At 37.6% G+C, this 25,942-nt stretch overlaps 1 protein-coding gene across 2 annotated transcripts in view; it reads left to right on the top strand.

Annotated features, from left to right (window-relative positions):
* ITFG1 (integrin alpha FG-GAP repeat containing 1) overlaps nucleotides 1-25,942 on the top strand; it is a 275,883-nt gene that overhangs the window by 130,662 nt on the left and 119,279 nt on the right. The gene's annotated exons all lie outside the window — the stretch shown is intronic.

A 25,942-nucleotide genomic window follows, 5' to 3' on the forward strand; every position in this document is an offset into this window, starting at 1 on the left:
CCTAAATATTTATAGAAATTATAAAATGTCTGTACTTAAACTTTTCTAAGGACCTTGATTTGAAATTATAATCACTCTGAGTTGTGTTTACAAAATTTTCTAGGGATATGAGCCTCATGATCCGTAATGCAGAATAGTATCTACACTCATAACTTATGTGTATGAAGCAGATCTTGTGTAACCAAAAGAAACTCTGAGTTGAATGTGATTTTTATTCCTTTTAAAGTGTCACGTAAAAACAAAGAAATATAAAAATTGCTTTAATTTAAACATTTACCCTATTCAAAAGAATACAAAATTACATCTTAAATTCATTTAAGTGTGATTACTTATTCTTAGAAAAACATACAAACAATTTATAATTTTGTCATAAAAGTTCTTTATCAACATATTCTTCTTCAAACCATCAAATATTTAACTTACCTTTACCATTCAGTAATAACAGTGATATCAACAGCTAATTCAGCAGTGAACAAACACTATGGCTCTATAGGAAACATAAGGTAAAAGACAGTCATAGACTCTTGATGCTTTAATAAAAGCAACTGTTTTAAAACCCAGGGTTTCTTTTTTGTTCTTTTGGGATAGATGAGAATTGAAGGATAGATTTCAGTGCATTGCAGTGTTCATTAAATCACTAGATGAGAAATAGCCCTATACTTGAGAGATGTCTGTCTAGGAGAATTCAGCATAATATTTTCTTTGAAACATAGAAGAAGGAAAATAAGACATCGTGTACATTATAATCCTTTTCTACTGTTCACTTTTGTTGAAAAGCATTTTATAATTTTTAACTGATTTCAAGACTGCTGTATTGCTAAGAAGTAGTACAGAGTTGCAGTTTATAATTTCAAGGCTTGCTACCTGGAGAATTCTGTCTCCTTTTTTTCTTCAGGTTTTGAAAATCAGGTAGAGATTAACTACGCAGTTAAGAATAAAATCCATAGTGTGTGTTTCATGAAAAGAAGTTCTGAAACCGTGGCTTGTTAACTTGTGTTTTTTTGTTTTCAGAGGAGAGTTGCTGTTTGGCTTTCTGTTTGTTTTGTATTTTATGCTAAAGGTCTAATTGTTGAAAGTTAACCTTTAAAATCATGTTACATGAAAAAGATCTCTATTAATGACATTTATAGAGGCAGCGAGTGACTCTAAACAAAATAACATGGTCTGAGGTCAGCTATTTTACATCTGTGCCACCACTGACTGAAAGCCATGTTTTTTTCCCTTGGCTGTCCCATTACTACTCAGTTGCCCTATGTTTACTGTCATCTTCTGTGTGTAATCAGGTTGTCTTAATTGTCTGAATTTTCATTTTTTTGAAAGAAGAAAGGCAAACTTAGAATGACATTATTCCAATAGTGTGCTCTTAAGCTAATAATAATTCTGTTTTTAGAATTTTTTAATTTCATGTGTAAAATAACACTGAAACGATATTTTATGTCCTAAGTCTTTAGTATAGAACTGAAAAACTTTTTTAAAAGGAACTGGAGGATAAATTATAACAAAGAATATTTGAGAACCATTTATATAATTAAACTCTTGTCCTTATGGATTTCTAATCACTATTATTTCTTAATTAGCCATAGTTACTAGAAAAACTAGTACACAAAAATGAAAAGTTTAATTTTATTTTTGCCCAATATGTGGTATATTAGAAATTTTATTTTATGCATATGTTAGAAAAAACATTCCTCTAAATATTCCCCTAGAAATATTAATGTCATAGGTAAAATTAAATACTAATTTAGAGTGACTTTTAGGTTTCTATAGGAAAATTTGATAAACCATATTTAAATTAATATTCTAAACCATATTTTATGATTTTTTTTAAATTCAAAACTAACATAGATTGTAATTTGCTCAGAATAAATGCATGTTTGTTTAACACTGGTACTGTAGCCTAGAAGTTGTGTTAATGATTTACTTATCATTTTGTCAAGTACATACAGTGCATATTTATTCCTTATTTTAAGCATTTAACTGAAGATATAAGAGAGTGACTTTTAGTCTTTGTTCTGACTATTGCATATTAATCAGAATGTTAATATATTTAAGAAAAGTTGTATTGTTATTAATAAATTGAAAGTGGATGAAATTGTAAACAAAACCTCAGCTTCCAGCAGGGATTTATAGAGAATCCAAATCTAAAAGTACTAAAAGAAAAAAAATTTTTTTAAACAAAGGGTTTTAGCAGCAAAGGAGCAGATTCTGAGTTTCAGCTGTGAGAGCTCCCAAAATCTGTTAAATGGCAAGTAAATCAATAAATGGCCAAATGCAATATATTCCTTGTCAGTTAATGCCAGGAAGCAAAGGGCTTTAGTTTATAAAGTGATTATCATGCATATTGCTTCACAGTAATTTCTATGGGGTGGTATTATCTTTACTTTGTAAATATGGAAACAGTCTCAGATAAGTCAGACTACTTGTCCAGGATCACACAGTTTCAGTCAGCACTCTAAGTTCACAGAATCTAAATCCTTTTTCTTTCCCTGTAAGAAAAAAATTTAGAAGGAAGTAGTATATAACCAAAAATAACACATTTTTAGCAGAGGTTAGAAATGATGATTTGGGCAGATAGTAAAAGTCTCTCTGACAAGAGAAAGAAGGAGCAAGCTAAGGACAAATGAATAAAGTCCATAAGTTTTCTGAGTCTTGCTGTCAGAGGAGATTGATTATATGCAAGCACGTGGCCTCTTATGTTAGTAATTTGGAAACCAGAGGTATAATTTGGATGTGTTGGTGGTATACATTCAGGCTACCAATATGAAACGATGGAAGATGACCAGAAGCAAGTCGGGATCTGGAACTTTGTCAAAAAAGAATTACTGGGGACTTCTGCAGCTATTAGCTAATACCCATTCAGTATAATTTGCATTTTCATCTTCACCCTCAGCTTTATAAAATAATTTATGTTTACACTGATACCCTGAGTCACCAAGGATGGGTTACATTATGTTTCAGATGTTCTGCTTTAGTGGGCTAGGAGATTGATAGTACAGATGCCTGTATCCACTTGTACATTTCAAGCTGCTGTTGTTTTTCATTTTTATTATGAACTGTAACAAAGGGTTTCATATCATTTTAAATTAGATCAAATATCTTACTAATTTTATGTTTTATACTTCAAATAATTCACCATAATCTTTTTTAAATGAAGTTAATCACCATCTTTTCCATGAATGGGAAAATATAACAGACTTCCTAATTTACAATAAAAGAAAACATTCCATGCCTATTCTGCTGGGGAATGTTTAGTGGTAGTTTGCAAAATAAATCTTGGTAGGCTATGTCACATAATTTCCATCTGTTCAAATGTTACTAGGGAGAATAGCCTGTTTCTGACATTACAACCTACATCACTAAGTCTTATGCTCTAAATCATTAACTAATCCTTAGTTAAAGGGTAGTAACTCTGGGTAGGGAAATTATCTGCATTCACAGCTTATTGAAGACTGATGAATATTTTAGGATTTTTGTTTAGGGTATTTTATAGAATTATACTTAGGGGTAGAGTAAGGTTTTTGTAAAATGTTTGTTTTTCAAAATTAATAAGGGTACTGAATTCAAGAATCATATTCACATCACTTCTGGGTTTAATAAAATGTATTACTTCCTCCTAAGCAAATTATTATAAAGCCTCCAGAAACTTTCAATATGTGATTTTTAAAATCAGTTTTTACAGTATAGAATATCTTAATCAGGCTTTACTTTCATTTTAAACTATTTCTGATTGTACTGTCTTATTCAGTAGCTTCTATACCTCAAATGAGGGAGAATACTAAATTAGCCCAGTATTATGTGACAGAGTAAAAAATGATAAAATGTGTTTGAATCTTATCCTGGATGACTCATCATGGAAGAACTCATACTGCTATGTTGACTAACCTTCACTCACAAACCAACTTCAGCTTCAGTAGTTGGAATTTGTAAAGCTTATGTTTTCTCTACAATATGGTTGCCTATTCTTCTGCCCTAACGAATCCCATATTAAAATTTTTCATCCTATAATAAAATGAAAAAGGATCCACTAATTAGTTGTGAGGGAAAAAATTATGTAGATGGTAAGTTAAAACACTGGCAGTCTCTGTTAATTCCAAAAGGATATATATTAAGTATTATTTACTCTATTAGCAATCAATTTTAATCAATCTATTAATAATTACTCCTGCACTCTGAGTTTATTGGATGTTGCATTTTTCTGTAATTTTTACATTTCCTTTGAATCCATAGGTGTTTGTAATGTTATTTGCCTTTTGTATTTAATTCATCAGCCTTAGGGCTGGTCTGTTTTATTATTTCATTAATGTCTGTGTTTTTGTTGTTATATGTGTTTAAAAAATTACTTTTATTTTCAGTAAGATGGATTTTTTCACAAATATTTTATTTCTGATTCTGTATTTAACTGCTTCTCTTTTTTGCTTTCTTTAGTTTTGTTTTTGTTTTTATTTCATTGAATACTTAATAGAATTTTCCCATTTTCTTAGTTTCTAATAAGTGTTTTTAAGACTCTTTTCTATGTACTTGACTTCAGACCACACATTTTGATAGGTACTTATTTTGATAGGAATTTGCAATGCAACAACCTTAAGAATGAACAATAAAATTATAGACTCAAACCCTAAGACAGCAATGCGACAAGGACTCACAACACTGCATGGCACAGCATAAGTTCTATGTAGTGTCTACTATTATTTTAATTATTAGTAATATTATTAGGTGGTCACACATGCTTTGATTTATTCTTGCCATTTTATGTTTGTATTCATCATTTTTTTCTCATTTTTCTGCCTTCTGTTTGATCATTCAAATTTTTCTTCCTTTTGTAGTTCCTAAGATGGTTTGTATATCATAAATTTCATTTCTGTTGTAGTTGTTACAGTTAAATGTTTAGTACATATATTTAAACTTCATTCTTTTAGTGAACTACTAGAGACAAAACAGTCCTTAAGACAAGATTTTTTTTTTTTTTTTTTTTTTTTTCAGTACACGGGCCCCTCACTGTTGTGGCCTCTCCCGTTGCGGAGCACAGGCTCTGGACGGACGCACAGGCTCAGCGGCCACGGCTCATGGGCCCAGCCACTCTGTGGCATGTGGGATCTTCCCGGACCAGGGCACGAACTCGTGTCCCCTGCATCGGCAGGTGGACTCTCAACCACTGTGCCACCAGGGAAGCCCAAGACAAGATTTTTAGCATACGTTAAAATTCTTTTTCCCCTACCCATCCTCCTCATTCAGTGATATCATCACCATGTTGATATCATCTAGGATTTATCTATTTATGAATTTATTTTCACATTTTGTTGTGGCAATTATTTGCACTTGGCTACAAAGTTTACTAGTTGCTTTGATCACCATTGAACACTCCTGTCTTCCATTCATTCTTTGATTCATCTATTATTTTTCCGGATAGAGTCAAGTAATTCTATCAGGGAGAGTCTGCAGCCTCTTTCTGATACCTTGCAGGTCTGAAAATTTCTTTATTTTCCTCCAGCCTACCTGCTAATTTGCAGAGAATAGGATTCTAAGTTTATATATAGAGTGTATGCTAGTCTTTCCAGACAAACTATGTTGATAAATTTCATTACTTTATACACTATGGCTACCAAGATAAATTCCAATAAGCATTGTCTATATAACTGATGAGTACCTTGCTAACTTTGACTTTACATAAAATTATACTAATATAAAGCAAAGTTAGCTTTTTAACGTTTGCATCATCAGCATATACAGTTAACTTTTGTAATTGGTGGGGAGGTGCTGGAACAGGAAAAAGCATTCTGGAATATATACTTAATCCATTTTATTTCATTTTAATCCTTCCTTCCTAGAATAATAGCCACAAAGTTTTATCACCTCTAAGTAGCAGTAACAGAGTTCCTTCAGAAGAGCAGTAACATGGAAGATTTTGAACTTCAGTTTTTGTAATTCTTACCAGCTGTATAAATTAAACTACTGGTGGTAGAAACTGGGAATATGGAATCAATTTCCCAGGCTGACAGAGTTGAAAATGCCCCTCCATGAATAGGGTAAAACTTAGATTCAGACCTCTCTGTTATGTATGTACTTGCAATCAGGTATATTAATGAAAAGAGAAATAAAACACAAGTGAGTTTTCTTTTTCAATTTTTTTTATTGAGGTACCATTGGTTTATAACATTGTACAAGGTTCTTGTGTACAACATTAAATTTCTGTTTCTGTGTATACTACAGTGTACTCACTACCAAAAATTTAGTTTCCATTTGTCACCATACACTTGATCCCCTTTACCCATGTCACCTTCCTCCCTCCTCGCTCCTTCCCCTTTGGTAACCACTACTCTATTCTTTGTAGCTACATTTTTGTTTGGTTTGGTTTGACCATTTATTTGGGTCTTTTGTTTATTTTTTATATATTCCATATGTGGTGGGTGCTTTTTTGCCTCTGTCTTGTCTGGGATCTCCTGAGTCACGAGCTCCATCACCACAGGGAGAGGGAAAAGGTAGGAGGGAGCCAGGGTCATGGGCATCCCTTCTGTGTCCATTGTTTTCTGGTTCATGGGCTCCAGCCCTGCAGGCAGGGGGTGGGGGGGGCCAGGGTCATGGGCACTTCTGCAGGTGGGAGGACGGGATCCTAGACCTTTTGCCACTGCTGCCCAGTCACCTCTGGGTGCTGGCACCACAGTAGCCAGGATGCCAGGCCAGAGTCATATGTGCTACCTCCCCTGCTGCTACTGAGCTTTCTGGGGCTATGGGCTCAGCTGCTGCGGCCAGGGATCCAGGGCACTAGGGTTGTAGCTCCTCCCTTCACTGTCCCCCTGTCTTGCCTCCTCTGTGTCCTAGTCCACCCACCTTTAGATGTACAGATGTGCAGAATTCTCTGGAGTCCTGGTGTGTTGGGCAGAGGCACCTTTGTTGAATTGTGGATGTTTTACTGGTTTTAAGTTGAAGGGTAGAACAAAGGGAGCATCTCAATCCACCATAATGCTGACGGCCTTTTTTATTTCTTTCTTAATTTTTTTCAATTTTTGACAGCATTTATCCCAAAAGGTATTTGAGTTAGGATGCATTGCAAAACACATGTTTCTTCCACTACATTGTATATCACGTGAGGTTAAAAGAAAAGTTTATTTCTAAGTGCAGCTTAGGATAGGGAAAAAAAAAGAGCGAGAGAGAGAGAGCATGGACTTTAGTCTTCAGTTCAAAAGCCAGTGCTGCCACTTAGTAGCTCTGTTTCCTTCAGCAAGGTATTTAGCCTGTCTATATATCTATAAATCTGTAAAATAAGGATGAATATACCTACCTGCAAGTTTCTTGTGTGATTAAATGAAATACTGTTCCTTCTCCTTCCCTCCAAAGCTTACCTTATTAAGAAACATTTAAACTACACTGTCAACAACATGAATGTCAACTTTAGTTCCAAAAGACCTATGACAGCTAAGTGATCTCCTACCACTAATAGACCACACAGATTGTCAGAGAAAGGACTGATGGCTATTTTATTCCTGTTAATTTTGTACCACAACAGCTTCCAAAGGAAAAGGAAAAAGGAAAATTAAAAGGTATCAGCAAAGAGTTTTCTTCTGTTGATTTCAGGAAGTGACTTAAAATATCCCAAGTCTTTCCTGATACTCAGTGTGCAGCCTTTTCTCCCTAAAGCTGAGAGATCGTATGCTACAGTGGGTCACTATTTTCAATGACGTTACACATGAATTAAAAGAAACAAAACAAAACAAAAAATATAATAGGTCTGTGGTAGCAAGATCTATCTTTTTATAGATAAATGGAATTATATAATTTTTGGTCCTTAATGACTGATTTCTTTCACTTAACATAGTGTTTTCACGGTTTACCTGTGAGGTAGCATGTATAAATACCTCGTTTTACTAAATAATCCTCCAAGTATGGATATACCACATTTTATTTATTTATCCAAGCTTCAAGTGGTGACTAGCACAATCTTGTAGAGTACCAAGAATGACAGTGGACTGTGTATTAGTGTATTACCGCAGACATAGTATCTCATAAAACGCAAATTTATTCTGTCACAGTTCTGGAGGTCAGAAGTCTGAAATCAGTTTCACTGGGCTAAAATCAAAGTACTAGCAGTGCTGATTCTTCCTGGAGGCTGTAGCTAAAAATCTCTTCCCTTGCCTTTCCCGACTTCTCAAGGCTGCCAACCTCCATTGTGTCAAAGCCAACAGTGTAGCATCACTGTATTATTCAGGGTTCTCCAGAGAAACAGAACCAATAGGAGATAGACAGATAGAAATTGAGAGAGGGGAGGAGGAGGGATTCGGATTATTTTAAGGAATTTGCTCACATGATTATGGAGACTAAGAAGTCCTGTGATCTGCAGTTAGCAGGCTGAAGACCCAGGAGAGCCAGTGTGTAGTTCCAGTCCACGTCTGAACCAGGAAAGTCGATAGTATAGGTTCCAGTCCAAATTCTAGCAGGCTCAAAACCCAAGAAAAGTCAGTGTTTCAGTCCGAGTTCCAAAGCCAAAAACGAACATGTCCCAACTCAATGACAGAGTTCCCTCTTACTTAGCCTTTTTGTTCTATTCATGTCTTTAATTGATGGGATGAGACCCACCCACATTAGGAAAGGTAATCTGCTTTAGGAATTCTACCAATTTGAATGTTACTCTCACCCAGAAACACCCTCAAAGACACGCCCAGCATAATGTTTAACCAAATGTTTGGGCACCCCATGGCCTAGTGAAGTTGACAGATAAAATTAACCATCACAATCTTTTCTCTTTTCTGATCTCTGCTTCCATTGTTACATCTTCTCCCTTGCTACCATTCTTCTACCTCCCTTTTATAAGGAATATTGTGGTCTTCTTTGTGGGGCGATCACTAAGCTTACCATGATCTGAGACCCTCTGAGTTCCTAAAGATTCAGCCTCATACTGCATGCAAGATACACTCAGTCCATCTCAACATCCCTGAAAGTCTCAATCTGTTAGTGCATCAGCTCAAGTCCAGAATGTCATTTAAGTCTCATCAGCTCAAAAGCCCCATAATCTCATCGTGTAAATTATCTAAATTAGGTACATGTAAGGCTATCAGAATAATTGATATTAGGGCAAAATTACTCTTCGTTTATGTATCTGTGAAACTAGAAAAAAAGTTATTTGCTTCCAGAATACAGTGGTGGGACAAGCATGGGATAATAATTATAGGTATTGCCATTCAAAAAGGGAGAAAACTAAAGGAAAAAAGGTGTTATTGGTCTCAAGCAATTATAGAATCCAACCAGACATACCACTTCTGGTTTCAAGGCCTGAGTCTAATTCTCTGTGGCCCTCAGCTCCATCCAGTGGCCCGTGGCTCATCCTTTTTTCCTAAAGGATAGTATATGTTTGCAACTGAGTAATTCATCAGCCTCTTTCCTGCCTCTAGAATTTTGAGAGTCTAACAGCCTTCTTTCATTTCATTCTCTCTCTGTTCCTTTCCATCCAAGCTGGCAGTATTTATGCTAATATAGCATTCTGAAAATCTTGGTGAGTCTCCTGCATGTGTCTGAGGAATTGTCTCCATCAGACAAGAGGCTTCTCTACAAATCTTTCTTGGATAAACCCATCTCCATTTTTGGCTTCTGAGATGGCTAAAGGGATACATGAGTCACAGACCTAATCTCCTCAGGGGGATTTGTGATGGAGTACTTTGATTTTTTGATCCTTTCAAGACATTAACAAAATATTGTCCATGCATGTCCTTGACATTTTCTCCTGAACATGTTTTCCTGACCGAATCTCTTAATTTTTGTATCTTTTTTCAACCTGCATAGGCTGATAATTTCCCAAATCATCAAGTTCTGGTTTCTTTTTGATTACCAGTCCTTCCCTCAATGTATTTCCTACTTGTCACACTTTTTATAAACAGTGAAACCAAGTTTTACCTTCAAAAGTTTTCTTAAGAATCTCTTCAGTTGAAGGTCTACATTCATCACTTACAATTCTGTTTTCAATATAATTGTTGGACACAAGTCACATAAGCTTTCTGCCACTTTATAACAAGCATCCTCTTTCCACCAGTTTCCAATAATAAGTTCCTCCTTTTTTGAGCCCTTACCAGCAGAGCTTTTTTTTTTTTTTTTTTTTTTTTTCAGTACACGGGCCTCTCACTGTTGTGGCCTCTCCCGTTGCGGAGCACAGGCTCCGGACGCGCAGGCTCAGCGGCCATGGCTCACAGGCCCAGCTGCTCTGCAGCATGTGAGATCTTCCCAGACCGGGGCACGAATCCGTGTCCCCTGCATCGGCAGGCGGACTCTCAACCACTGCGCCACCAGGGAAGCCACCAGCAGAGCTTTTAACATCCAGTTTTCCACCAACAATCTGTTTATGATGATTTAGGTATACTCTGTGAAGGTATAGATTTTTTTGATCATTCTTCTGAGCCTTCAGTCTTTAACATCCATTTTTCTACAAACAGCAGTCTGTTCAAAGCATTTTAGGCTTTCTCTATCATGCTTCTCAAAATTGTTCCAGCCTCCACTGGTTACCTAACTTCAAAGTCACTTCCATATACTTAGATATTTGTTAAAGCACTACACCACTTCCTGCACCAAAATATGTATTAGTTTCCTATTGCTACTGTAACACATTATCACAAATTTAATGGCTGAACAATGCACATTTATTTTGCAACAGTTCTAGATGTCAGAATTTCTGTATGAGTCTTATGAAGCTAAAACCAAGCTGTTGGCAGGGTTCGTTCCTTCTGGAGGCTCCAGTAGAGAATTTCTTTAACTCTTTCAGCTTCTAGAAGCTATCCTTGCTCTGCTGAGGCCCACATCAGCAGATCTGCTGGCTCTGCGCCCATCACCTTTTTTCCCCTCTGCTTCTGTCCTCACATCACCTTCTGACACTAACTTTGACCTCCTTCCTCCCTCTCATAAGGACCCTTGTGGATTACATTGGGCCCACCCAGATAATCACATAAAACACAGGATAATCTCCATACCTCAAGATCCTTCAGTTGATCACTTTTGAAAAGTTCCTTTTGCTTATAAGCTAAGATATTCGTAAGTCCTATGGATTAGGTTGTGGGCATTATTCTGTCTGTCACAGGTTGTGTATTGGTACATTATAATTGCTGATATTTACTGAACACTGCTGTTGTATCCTGGTGTTTTGCTCAGAGTTTTAAATATGATATTTCGTATTTAATCCTCACTAGTATCCCAGTAAGCTGTTACACAGTTTTACAGATGAGCAACTGAGGTTGCCACAGAATGAACTGAACACAAAAGACAACATATCAGAGATGATAGACGAGCTTTAAATGCTGTGTTTTTATAACCTAGTGTAATAGCTAAAACAATCTTGAAAAAACAGTGTTGGAGGTCTCACACTTCCTGATTTCAAAATTTACTAAGAACTATAGTAATCAAAACAGTGTGGTACTGGTATAAAGACAGACAGTACAATAGAATAGAAAGCTTAACAATAAACCCTGGCATATATGGTCAAATGATTTTTGGCAGAGGTGCCAAGACTATTCAATAGGGAAAGGACCCTTTTTTCAATAAATGGTGTTGGGAAAACAATATCAGCATACAAAAAAAATGAAATTGGCCCTTTGCCTCACACTATATACAAAAATTAACTCAAAATGTATGGAAGACCTAAACATAAGATCTAAAACTATAAAACACTTAGAAGAAAACATAGGGGGAAATTTTCACAACATGGGATTTGGCAGTGATTTCTTGGTTATGACACCAAAAGCACAGGCAACAAAAGCAAAAATAGACAAATGAAACTACATCAAAATGAAAAAATTTTATGCTTTAAACGATGCTATCAACAGAGTGAGAAGGCAGCCCACAGAACGGGAGTAAATATTTATTTGCAAGTCATGTATCTGTTAAGGGGTTAATATCCACAGTATATAAAGAATTCCTACAAGTCAGCAACAGCCACCACCCTCACCCGTCCAAAAAAAAAAAACAAACAAAAATTAGGACTTGGATATACATTCCTCCAAGGAAGATATACAAATGGCCAATAAGCACCTGAAAAGGTGCATTAAGGGAATGCAAATCAAAACCATAATAAGATGCCTCTTCTCACCAGTTAGAACACCTATTTTTTTTAGTACAAGAAATTAACAGGGATTCCCTGGTGGCGCAGTGGTTGAGAGTCCACCTGCCGGTGTGGGGGACACAGGTTCGTGCCCCAGTCTGGGAGGGTCCCACATGCCACGGAGTGGCTGGGCCCGTGGGCCATGGCCGCTGAGCCTGCGCGTCCAGAGCCTGTGCTCCGCAATGGGAGAGGCCACGGCAGTGAGAGGCCCACGTACCACAAAAAAAAGAAATTAACAAATTTTGGTGAGGACGCAGAGAAATTGAAACTCTTGTGTGTTTCTGGTGGGAATGTAAAATGGTGCAACTGCTAAAGAAAACAGTATGGTGGTTCCTCAGAAAATAAAAAATAGCGTTACCATATGATCCGGTAATTGCACTTCTGGATATATAACCAAAAGAATTGAAAGCTGGGACTCCTACAGATATTTGTTCACCATGTTCATAGCAGCTTTATGCATAGTAGCCAAGAAGGAAGCAACCCATGTGCTCATCAACAGACGAAAGGAGTTTAAAATGTGATTTATACATACAATGGAATATTATTCAGCCTTAAAAAGGAAGGAAATTTTGACACATTACCATATGAATGAACCTTGAGGACACTATGCTAAGTGAAATAAGCCAGTCACAAAAGGAAAAATACTATATGATTCCACTTAGATGAAGTACCTAGAGTAGTCAAATTCATAAAGACAAAAATTAGAATGGTGATTACCAGGAGCTGGGGGAAGAGGGGAATGAGGAGATAGTGTTAAATGAGTACAGAGTTTTAGTTTCTGAAGATGAAAAGTGTTCTGAAGCTAGATAGTGGTGATGATTGTACAACAATGTGAATATACATAATGCCACTGAAGTGTATACTTTTAAATTGTTAAAATGATAAATTAGGTATATTTTCTGCAATTAAAAAAAATATGGAATGTTAAAAGTGTTTTCTTCATCTGCTAAAATGGAAGCAATATAATGTTATCTAAGGAAAAAAACTATCTTTTCTTACCTTAATAACCTTGAAAATACCTAAAATATTCCTTTAATCAACTAAACTGATTATCTGTTTTCTTTTCCTTCTATCCTAATCTTCGTGTTATTTCAGTTTGTCAAGGTATTTTTTTTTTCTCTTAAGCAAATTATACTTGTTCATGTATTCATTCACTCAGAAACTAAATAGTGCTGGGCATTTTTTTCAGATGCTAGAGATACAACAGGAGCAAGAAAAGATAAAGCCCTTGCTTCTCATTGACCTTTATATTCAGTGTTTAGGGCTGAGACCAAGATGTCTACTTTAACACGTTTGTCAAATAAAGCATTGCCAAAGTAATAACATTTGAGATTAAGCTAAAATGATGAGAAGGAGGTAGCCACATGACAACTAGTGACTGCCTCATAAAACTTGGTCATTAATTTACTCGTTGAACAAATTTTATTGAGGGTATAACATGTTCCTGGCTTAACATGTTATTTGGAAATAACATCAGTCTAGAGCTGATGTTGTAGTGGGAGAAAAATAGACCACAGACAATTACATGTAAATATATTATAAAATATAAGAAATAAGTGCCAGGAAAACAAAATTAAGCAAGCAGTTGTGTAACAGGATGGGAGTAGAGGACAGGAGAGAGGTGGTAGACAATTTTGGATAGAGAAATCAGGTGAGACTTTTATATGGCCATGATATTTAGCTGCTCACAGTGATCAGGAAGCCATGGTAATATCTGTTAAAGAACATTCTTAGTAGAGGGAAAAGGTCCTGAAAGATCATGTTCAAGTGTTCCAAGGAAGTGACTGTGGCTGGAGTGAGTGATCCAAAAAAATGCTAATAGGAAATGAGTCCAGAGAAGTATCCAGGGGCCAGATCATTTACAGCTTTATGGGCCATAGTAAAGGCTTTGGATTTTACTTGAGGTATCATGGGAAAACACTAGAGGGTTTGAACAGAGGCAGAATTTGAATTTTAAAAGAATCGTTCCTAATTATTCTTACTAGTCTTTGGAGAATGCATTTGAGGTGAAGTTGGGGAAGATTTGAATAAGGGAAACCAATTAGGAAGCTGCTGCAGAATTCTAGGCAAGAGATAATGGTGGATTAAGGAGGTAATACTGAAGTTGTGGGAAAGTGATAAGTTTTGCTATATATTTAAAGGTAGAACCAACAGGCTTTCCTTATGAATTCGATGCAGAGTCTAAGAGAATGAGAGGAGTCAAGGATGTCTCCATGGTTCTTTTCCTGACAGGCTGAGTGAGTGGGAGTACCATTTCCTGAGATGGGGAGCAGCAGAGGAAAAAGCAGTTTGGGCACTGGAGAAAAGAATGTGTAGAAACTGTTTTGACTGTGTTTGGGTGGGGATGCTCATTACTCATCCCAGAGGAGTTCTTGCATAGGTAGTTGAATATGTAAATATGTAGTTCAGAAGAGAAAATAAAGTTGAAGTGAAAAAAAATTGAGGAAGAGTCAGCTTATATATAGTGTTTAAAACCTTAATGCTGAATGAGATAATTTAGGGAATTTGTATAGATAGAGAAGCAGACTGATGACTGAGCAGAAGGGCCCTCCCACATTTATAAGTCAGGAACAAAAAGTAGCCAGCAAAGGAGACTGAGGAGGTGTGGCCAGTGAGGAAAACCATCACAGTGTGGCTGCCAAAAGAAAGAGTGTCAAGGAGTAGGAAGTGATCATCTACATTAAATGTTGCTTAGAGTCTGGATAAATTAAAGCTTGAGAATTCACCGTTAGATTTAGCAATGCAAAGCTCTTAGTAATTTGGGCAAGATTGTTTTTAAAGGATTAAAGTCCAGTGGAAGTGGATTCAAAAGTAAATTGGGGGGGGCTTCACTGGTGGCACAGTGGTTGAGAGTCCACCTGCCGATGCAGGGGACACGGATTCGTGCCCCGGTCTGGGAAGATCCCACGTGCCGCGGAGCGGCTGGGCCCGTGAGCCATGGCCACTGAGCCTGCGCGTCCCGAGCCTGTGCTCCACAATGGGAGAGGCCACAACAGTGAGAGGCCCACGTACCGCAGGGGGGAAAAAAAATAGTAAATGGGGGTTTCCAATTTCAGAGAAGTAAGAATATTCAAAATGCACCTATACCTCCTACTAATTATACCTAAAAATACATAAAATACATAAAACAATTACTATAAGACTCTGAAAGGTGGACAAAAGGACATAAAGTGGCTAGGGACCTCAGGACTGGAGGGATAATCCAGTGATGAATTCTCTAGTTTTTGTTTTTGTAACATTTTTATAGTTAATTGGGGATTCTGGTTGTTTGTTCACTTGTTTTTTGTTTCTTAAATATCCTGGCCTGACACTAGAGTAGCCTACAGCTCAGAAATGCCATTGAGCAAAGGCAAAACAAAAAGCCCTAAGACTCTCAAGCCAGAGGACTGGGAAGATGGAGGACTTGTACAGTAGAAGCCCTCTTGACCAAATGTGTTAGGTTAGGAGGCTAGAAGTACAACATTCAAAGTGCCATCTGGGTTGGTTTCTGGTGAGACCTCTCTTCATTACTTACAGACAGCCACCTTCCTGTTGTGCTCTCACATGAACTTTCCTCTGTTTCTAGTGTTTCTTTCTCCTCTTATAAGGATACCAATCTCCTGTAGGATTAGGGTGCCATCACAAGACCTCATTTTACCTTAATTACCCTAAAGGCTCAATCTCCAAATTCAGTTATATTGGGGATTAGGGCTTCAACATACGAATTTAGTGGGAGGGGGGGACATGATTCAGTCCAAAGCACCTGCTGTACTCCAAATGAACACCATGACAGAAGCCAGCACGCTCCTTACTGGGTGCCATGGAGACTGGGGAGTGGAACACCTATATCGACTGTTCATTAACAGAGGCAATTTTCTGCTTCTCCTCATCTGGTAAACAGACTGAGGCAAAGCCCTGTTGACCATTCCCACCCTCCATTAATAAAGTGGTGTACCAACCTTTTCCTCTTAAGTGCTTTGGAGACTATGAATGGAGGGTTGTTGACCATCCCCACCCTACTGTAAGCAAATGTCATCAAAGAACCAGTGCCTTATTACCTACTAACAATAGAGTGCAGAAAGGATTAAGGAGAGGAGAGAGCTAGAGAGATTCTTTAAATCTGTGTTTGAAGTCCTGGGTATGCCTGTAGGTAGCCATGCATGAAAATGACAAGGGTCAACACAGGGAAATTTCTGATAATTGAACTATGGTGTGGAACACTGCCTAGGTTCAAAATGGCCTCTGAGGGGGGCTTCCCTGGTGGCGCAGTGGTTGAGAGTCCGCCTGCCGGTGCAGGGGACACAGGTTCATGCCCCGGTCTGAGAAGATCCCACATGCCGTGGAGCGGCTGGGCCCGTGAGCCATGGCTGCTGAGCCTGCGCGTCTGGAGCCTGTGCTCCACAACGGGAGAGGCCACAGCAGTGAGAGGCCCGCGTACCGCAAAAAAAAAAAAAAAAAAAGAAAAGGCCTCTGGTAGCAAACAAGCAACACAGACCAGTAGAACAATGCAGTAACTTCAAAAATCTAAATTGACATTCAAATTGAATTCCACAAAAGTGAATTGAGACATGCATTCTGATTGACTCCTCTAAAAAAAGATTTAAAAAGAAACGAGCCTAGTAACATAAAATGTCAAAGGTACAATTCCACAGTTGCTCGTTATTATACCATTGTATGAGGAAAATCTCAAATAAGAATAAAACAATTGACAGATGCCAACACCGAGATAACACAGATACTGGAATTATCTAAAAAGTTTAACCAATTACCATAAAAATGCTTCAGCAAGCAATTACAAACCCTATTGAAATAAATAGGAAAAAAAGAAAGAGAAGTGATAAAGTAGACCAAAATGGAAATTTTAGAATTAAAAATTACAATAACTGGGGCTTCCCTAGTGGTGCAGTGGTTGAGAATCTGCCTGCCAATGCAGGGGACACAGGTTTGAGCCCTGGTCTGGGAAGATCCCACGTGCTGTGAAGTAACTAGGCCCATGAGCCACAACTACTGAGCCTGCGCGTCTGGAGCCTGTGCTCCGCAACAAGAGAGGCCGCAATACTGAGAGGCCCGCGCACCACAATGAAGAGTGGTCCTGCTTGCCACAACAAGAGAAAGCCCTCGCACAGAAATGAAGACCCAACACAGCCATAAATAAATAAATAAATACATAATTTTAAAAAAAATTACAATAACTGAAGTTTAAAACTCACTGAATGCCTCAATAGCAGAATGGAGATTACAACATAAATATTAATAGATGTTAATAATTATTAATAGACATTATCCAGCCTGATAACCGAGGAAATATGGATTGAAGACAAGATGAACAGAGCCTTAGAATTCTGTGGGACAATAATAAAATATCTAGCATTCATGTCACTGAAGATCCAGAAAGCAACAGAAAAGAATGCAGGACTGAAAAATACTTGAAGAAATAATGGCTGAAAACAACCCAAATTTAGTGCAAGATATAAATCTACAGATTGAAGAAAGTGAGCAAACTTCAAACAGATTACACCCAAAGAAATCCACTCATCATAATCAAATTTATGAAAACCAAAGATGAAGAAAAAATGAAAATGATCAAAGAAAAAGGAAACCTTGCCCTTAAAGGAATAGTAATTCAACTGACTACATGTTTCTTATCAGGAACCATAGAGACTAGGAGTAGTTGGCACAACATTTTTGAAGGGCTGAAGAAAAGAATAGTAAACCCAGAATTCTGTGCCTAGCAAAAAATATCCATCAGGGATCAAGGTGACATAGATACATTCTCAATGGAAGAAAGTCTGAAAATTCAAAGTTAGCACACCTGCTATAAAATCATTGTTAAAAGAAATTTTTCAGACAGAAAGAAAATGACACCAGAAGAAAATTTGGAATATAAATAATGAAGAAAGAACAATATTTGGGTAAATACAATAGATTATTCTTTTCCTCTGGTATTATTTAAACTATGTTTGATGGTTGAAAGCAAATAATTTAACATTTTCTGATATGGCTCTCAACATATGAAGAGGTAATGTTCTAGATAATTATGTCGTGAAGTGTAAACAGAGCTAATTGGTAAGTTTTCTACATTCCAGTTGAAGTGGTAAAACAGTGATGTATGTTATACATAAATGTATTCCCTAGAGCAACCAACCTTAAAAAAAATTTTTAATAAAAAACCATACAGTACGTCGGAAAAAGGGATAAGAATGAAAACAGTGAAGACAACAGAGGAATTAATACCATAGCCAACATAAACCTTATCAATACTTATATTAAATGTAGGGACTTACCTGGTGATGTGGTGGATAAGAATCCGCCTGCCAATGCAGGGGACTCGAGATCAAGCCCTGGTCCAGGAAGATCCCACGTGCCGCAGAGCAACTAAGCCCGTGTGCCACAACTACTGACCCTGCACTCTAAAGCCCATGATCCCTAACTACTGAGCCTATGTGCCACAACTACTGACCTTGCGATCTAAAGCCCACGATCCATAACTACTGAGCCTATGTGCCACAACTACTGAAGTCTGCACGCCTAGAGCCTGTGTTCCGCAACAAGAGAAGCCACCCTAATGAGAAGCCCATGCACCACAACAAAGAGTAGCCCCCTCTCTCCGCAACTAGAGAAAACCCGCGCACAGCAACAAAGACCCAACGCAGCCAAAAATAAATTAATTGATTAATAAAAATACTTATATTAAATGTAAACGTGTGAGGGCCTCCCTGGTGGCGCAGTGGTTGAGAGTCCGCCTGCCGATGCAGGGGATACGGGTTCGTGCCCCGGTCTGGGAGGATCCCATATGCCGCGGAGCGGCTGGGCCCGTGAGCCATGGCCGCTGGGCCTGCGCGTCCGGAGCCTGTGCTCCGCAACGGGAGAGTCCACAATAGTGAGAGGCCCGCATACCGCAAAAAGAAAAAAAAAAAAAAAATGTAAACGTGTGAAACGCACTAAACAGAGAATGTCAAAATAGATTTAAAAATTATGACCCTGTGTTATACTGTCTACCAGAAAATCACTCCAAATATAATGATATAAGTAAGTTAAAAGTAAAAGTGTGGGAAAACATACCATGCCAACAATAATCAAATGAAAAGTGGAGTAGCTATTTTAACACAGTAAAGTAGACTTCAGAACAAAGAAAATTACCAGGATAAAGTGTGATGTTACCTGATTATACAAGGGTTAATTCACCAAGAAAAGTAGTAATCATAAATGTGTATGCATCAAACAACAAAGCTGCAAGTATGTGAAGGAAAAAACTGATAGAACTAATAATAGAAACAGGTAAATCCACAAACATAGCTGGGGACATCATACCCCTCTCTCAGTAATCAGTAGAACTACTAAAAAGAAGAACAGCCAGATAGAGAAAAACTAAGCAACACTATTAACCAGAAGATCTAATTCACATTTACAGAGCACTCACGGGACAACAGAAAAATACACTTTTTCATTATACGTTTAATTGACCTACAACACTGTGTTCTGGGTACCTGACATAGTGATTACAAAATGATTACCATGAAAAGTCAAGGTACCATCTGTCACCGTACAAAGCTATCACAATATTATTGACTATATTACCTATCGTGTGCTTTTCATCCCCGTAACACTTTTATTTTCTCACTGGAAGTTTGTCCCTCTTAATTACCCTTAGCTATTTCATTCATACCCCCACACCCTTCCCCTATGGCAACCACCTGTTTGTTCTCTGCATCTGAGAGTCTTTTCTGTTTTGTTATGTTTGTTCATTTGTTTTGTTTTTGAGATTCCAAATGTAACTGGATCTACAATATTTGTCTTTCTCTGATTTATTTCACTTAGCATAAAGCCCTCTAGGTCCATTCATGTTGTGACAAATAGCAAGATTTCATTCCTCTATATCTGATTAATATTGCATTGTGTAAATGTCATATCTTCTTTATTCTTTTATTTATCTGTGGCTACATAGGTTGCTGCCATATCTTGGCTATTGTAAGTAATGCTGAAATGAGCATAGGGTTGCATTTATGTTTTCAAATCAATGTTTTTGTTTTCTTCCGAAAAATACCCAAAAATGGAATTACTGGACCATATGATAGTTCTATTTTTAATTTTTTGAAGAACCTCCATATTTTTTTCCATAGTGGCTATACCAGTTTACATTCCCACCATCAGTGCATGTGGGTTCCCTTTTCTTCACATCATTGCCAACACTTGTTACTTACTGTCTATTTGATAATAAAAGCCATTCTCACAGGTGTGAAGTGATGTCTCATTTTAGGATAGATTTGCATTTTCCTGATGATTTGCACATCTTTTCATGTTTCTGCTACCATCTGTATGTCTTCTTTGGATAAATGTCTATTGAGATCCTTTGCCCATTTTTTAATAAGGTTGTTTTTTTGATGTTGAGTTTTTTGTTTATTTTGGATATTAACCCCTTATCAGATATATCATTTGCAGGTATCTTCTTTCATTCAATATGCTGCATTTTCATTTGTTGATAGCTTCCTTTGCTATGCAAAAGCTTTTTAGTTTGATGCAGTACCATTTGTTTACTTTGACGTTTGTTTCCTCGCCTGAGTAGACAGATCCAAAAACTTACTGCTAAGACCAGTGTCAAAGAACATACTGCCTATATTTTCTTCTAGGAGTTTTATGGTTTCACATCTTACATTTAAGTCTTTAATCCATTTTGAGTTTATTTTTGTATATGTTTTTAGAAAGTAGTCCAGTTTGATTCTTTTCCATGTAGATGTCCAGTTTTCCCAGCACCACTTACTGAAGAGGTTATCTTTTCATGATTGTATGTTCTTGCTTATATAATTGACTACATATATGGGTTCATTTCTGGGCTTTCTGTTATGTTCCATTGATCTGTGTATCTGTTTTTGTACTAGTACAATACTGTTTTTATTACTGTAGCTTTGTAGTATAGTTTGCAGTCAGAGTATGATATTTTTATCATTGTCCTTCCTTCTCAAGATTGCTTGGGCTATTCAGGGTTATTTGTGTTTCCAGACAGATTTTAGAATTGTTTGTTCTAGTTTTGTGAAAAATGCCATTGCTATTTTGATAAGGATTGCATTCAATCTTTAGGTTGCCTTTGGGAGTATGGTCCTTTTAATAATATTAATTCTTCCAGTCCATGAGCACTGTATATCTTTCCATTTATTGTGCCATCTTCAGTTTCTTACAACAGATTCTAATAGTTTTCTTAATACAGGTCTTTTACCACCTTGGTTAGATTTATTCCTAGGTATTTTATTCTTTTTTGATGTGATTATAAATGGATTGTTTTCTTAATTTGTCTTTCTGATAGTCTGTTGTTAATGTATAGAAACAACATATGTTTGTATATTTTATGTCCTGCACCTCTACTGAATTCATTAATTCTAATAGTTCTGTGCCATCTTTAGGATTTTCTATATGTAGTATCATTTCATCTACAAATAGTGACAGTTTTACCTCATCCTTTCCAATTTAGGTGCCTTTTGTTTCTTTCCCTTTTCTGATTCCTGTGGCTAGGACTTCCAATCCTGTGTTGAATAAAAGTGGCAAGAGTTGGCATCCTTGGTCCTGATCTTAGAGGAAGTGCTTTTAGCTTTTCACAACTGAGTATGATGTTAGCTGTGGACTTCTCATTTGTAGCCTTTATTGTTTTGAGGTACGTTCCTTCTGTACCCACTTTGTTGAGATTTTTTATCATAAATGGATTCTGAAATTTGTCAAAAGCTTTTTCTGCATCTACTGAGATGATCATTTGATTTTTATTCTTCAATTTGTTGATGTGGAATATCACATTGATTGATTTATGGATATTGAACCATCCTTACATCCCTGGGATAAATCCCACTTAATCATGGTGTATGATCCTTTTAGTTATTGTTAAATTTGGTTTGCTAATATTTTGTTCAGGTTTTTTGCATCTGTGTTCATCAGTGATACTGACCTGTAATTTTAGTTGTCTGGTTTTGGTATCACTGTAATGCTGGCCTCATAGAATGAGTTCAGAAGTGTTCCTTCCTCTACAATTTTTTGGAATATTATGAGAAGAGTAGGTGTTAACTCCTCTTAATTGTTTGGTAAAATTCACCTGTGAAGCCTTCTGATCCTTGGCTTTTGTTTGTTGGGAGTTTTTTAAATTACTGGTTTGATTTAATTACTAGTAATTGGTCTGTTCATATTTTCAGTTTCTTCCAATTCAGTCTTGTGATTGTATGTTTCTAGGAATTTATCCATTTCTTCCATATTGTCCATTTTTTCTATAATGTTCATAGCAATCTCTTATGATCCTTTGTATTTCTGTGGTGTCAGTTGTAACTTCTCCCTTTTCATTTCTTATTTTTTGTGTGTGTTCCCTCTCTTTTTTTCATATTGAGTCTGGCTAAAGTTTATCTGGCTATCTATACTTCATTTATTTCTGCTCTGATCTTTATTATTTCTTTCTCTCTACTAACTTTGGATTTTTTTTTTTTTTTTTTTTTTTTTTTTGCGGTACATGGGCCTCTCACTGTTGTGGCCTCTCCCGTTGCAGAGCACAGGCTCTGGACGTGCAGGCTCAGTGGCCATGGCTCACGGGCCTAGCTGCTCCGCGGCACATGTGATCTTCCCAGACCAGGGCATGAACCCGTGTCCCCTGAATCGGCAGGCAGACTCTCAACCACTGCACCACCAGGGAAGCCCTAACTTTGGATTTTGTTTGTTCTTCCTTTTCCAGTTCCTTTAGGTATAAGATTAAGTTTATTATTTGAAAATTGTCTTATTTCCTGAGGTAGGTTTGTATCGCTATAAACTTCCCTCTTAGAACTGCTTTTGCTGCATCCCATAGATTTTAGATCATCGTATTTTCATTTTAATTTGTCTCCAGGTATTTTTTGTTTCCTCTTTGATTTCTTCAGTGACCCATGGGTTGTTTAGTAGCATTTTGTTTATTTTCCATGAGTTTTTGTTTTTTGCAGTTTTTTTTTCCTTGAAGTTGTTTTCTAGTCTCATAAGATTGTGGTCCCAAAAGATGCTTGATACGATTTCAGTCTTCTTAAATTTATTGTGATTTGTTTTGTGGCCTAGTGTGTGCTCTGCCCTGGAGAATGTTCCATATGCAGTTAAAAAGAATGTGTATTCTGCTGTTTTGGGTTGTAAAGTTCTGTAGATGTCTGTTAGGTCCATATGGTCCAATGTGTTGATTAAGGCCATTGTTTCCTTGTTGATTTTCTGTCATGATGATCTGTCCTGTCAGGATGATGTGTCAACCAAAATTTCAGGAACAGAGACCTGATGGGAATAATGGGACATTTTCGGGGTTTTGTTAGGACTGCAACCTGGGAGACACAGATTGAAGAAACACTTGAACTCCATTCTGTCAGACTACAAAATGGAAGAAATTGTAAGGCCACAGTGATGTGGCAAGAAGTAAGGGTGCTTGTTAAGCAAGGATTTATGGGGTCTGAAACCATTGCATAGTTACAAGGGGGGACCTTGAGACTATAAAGTTGTCACTGGTGGATGTTCCAAATATGGCTCATGGTGTCCTTGGTTTTGATACAGTTCAGAGAAAATTTAAGTTCTCAGTGGTGCAGGGATTTGTCTGAGACCAGATCCTTCATGGCCACATGACTTCATTTTTGTAAGCTTGAACTATGATTATTTCATTATTATTTCAGTTTGTCATCAGATGTAAGTGGGGTGTTAATGTCCTCTACTGTTATTGTTACTTTCAGCTTCTTCCTTTATGTTTGTTAGTATTTGCTTTATGTATTTAGGTGCTCCTATGTTAGGTGCATATATATTTATAATTGTTATGTCTTCTTGTTGGATTGATCCCAAGATCGTTATGTAATGTCCCTCTTTATCTCTTGATACAGTGTTTGTTTTAAAAAGTCTTTTTTGTCTGATACGAGTTCTGGTACCCACTGGTACCCAGCTTTCTTTTCATTTCCATTTCCATAGAATACCTTTTTCCATCCCCTCAACTTCTGTCTGTGTCTTTAGATCTAAAGTAAGTCTCTTACAGGCAGCATATATGCAGGTCTTGTTTTTTTTTTTTTAACCCATTCAGCCACTCTGTGTCTTTTGATTGCAGCACTTAGTCCATTTACATTTCAAGTAATTATTGATAGCTGTGTATTTATTGGCATTCTGTTCATTGTTTTCGGTGGGGGCAGGAGAGTGTTGTAGTTCTTTTTGTTCCTATCTTCTTCTTTTGTTCCCTTCCCTTGAGATTTGGTGACTATCTTTAATGTTATGTTTGGATTCCTTTCTTTTTGTGTGTGTGTATCTATTGTAGATTTTTAGTTTGTGGTTACCATGAGGTTTATATATAGCAGTCTATAAATAGTGATTATTTTATATTGCTGATCTCTTAAGTTCAAACACATTTTAACAACCCTACATTTTTACTGCCCCCTACCATGTTTACTGTTTTTAACATCATATTTTACATCTTTTAGTATGTCTATCCCTTAACTATTTATTGTATATATAAATGATTTTACTTCTTTTGTCTTTTAACCTTCCTGCTATCTTATATATGGTTGACTTACTACCTTTACTGTACATTTGCCTTTCCCAATGAGATTTTTCCTTTCATAATTTTTCATACTTCTAGTTGTGGTCGTTTATTTCCACTTAGTGAAATCCCTTTAACTTTTCTTGTGAAGTCAGTTTAGTAGTGCCGAACTCTTTTAGCTTTTGCTTGTCTGTAAAACTCTTTATCTTACCTTCAAGTCAATGATAGCCTTGCATTATGGAGTATTCTTGGTTTTAGGTTTTTTCCTTTTATCACTTTCAGTGTATCGTGCCATTCCCTCTGGCCTTCAAAGTTTCTGCTGAAAAGTCAGTTGATACTCTTTGGGAGTTCTGTTATATGTAATTAGTCGTTTTTCCCTTGTTGCTTTTAATATTCTCTCTTTAATTTTTGTCATTTTAATTACAGTGTGCCTTGGTGTGGATCCCTTTGGGTTAATCTTGTACGGGACTCTCTGTGCTTCCTAGACCTGATGTCTGTTTTTTTTCCCAGGTTAGAGAAGTTTTCAGCTACTATTTCTCCAAATAAGTTCTCCAGCCCTTTCTCTCTTTTTCTGCAGTCCCTATAATGTAAATTTTAATGTGCTTGATGTTGTCCTAGAAGTGTAGGAGCCCCAGCAGCACACATCCCTCTGGTCACCAGAGATATATGCTCTAGGGGTGCTCCATTTGTGGGCTGCATGGGCCCTTCTGTTGTGGCTGGGCTGACTATTATAGGCATACTGGTAGGCAGAGCTGGCCCCTAGCTCAGTTAGCTGTCAGACCCCACCTCATTGTGAGGCTGCCATCCATTGGTGTGCAGGTCCAGGTTCCAGAACGTCTGGCTCTACAGCCTGGGGAGTCATGGGGCTAGTGCCAGTCTGCTTGTTTGTGGGGCCAGGTCTCTGGGTGGCTGGCTTCAGGGCCTGTGTTCCCATGGTTGGTGCCAGCCCACTGGTGGGTGGGGCTGGGTTCTGGGATAGCTGGCTGCAGGGCCTGCTGTTCCCAGATCTGGTACCAGCCTGCTGGTGAGCAGGACCAGGTGCCATGGCAGCTGTTCTGGGACTGGAGTCATCTGATGGTTGGTGTGGCTAAGTCCCTGGTGCCTGTCTTCTGTGTCTGGGTCGTCCCAAGGCTGCTACTGGCCTGCTGTTGGGCGGGGCCTGTTTCTGGGGTGGCTGGCTGAGGGGTTGTTGGTACTCAGAGAGACCTACAGCTGTTGCCAACCTGCTAGTGAGTGGGGCTGTGTCCCCACATGGCTGGCTGCTTGACCTGGGCATTCTTGAGACTGGTGCTCACCAGCTGGTATGCATGTAAGCCACCAGCACTAATACATTAAAGGGAGTACTCTAAAATGATGCTTGTCAGCACCAGTGTTATCATGGTAGTACAAGCTTCCAAAAATAGCTGCCACCA

The sequence above is a fragment of the Mesoplodon mirus genome (assembly GCF_964341445.2).
Source record: "Mesoplodon mirus genome assembly, chromosome: 19".
Taxonomy (NCBI): domain Eukaryota; kingdom Metazoa; phylum Chordata; class Mammalia; order Artiodactyla; family Ziphiidae; genus Mesoplodon; species Mesoplodon mirus.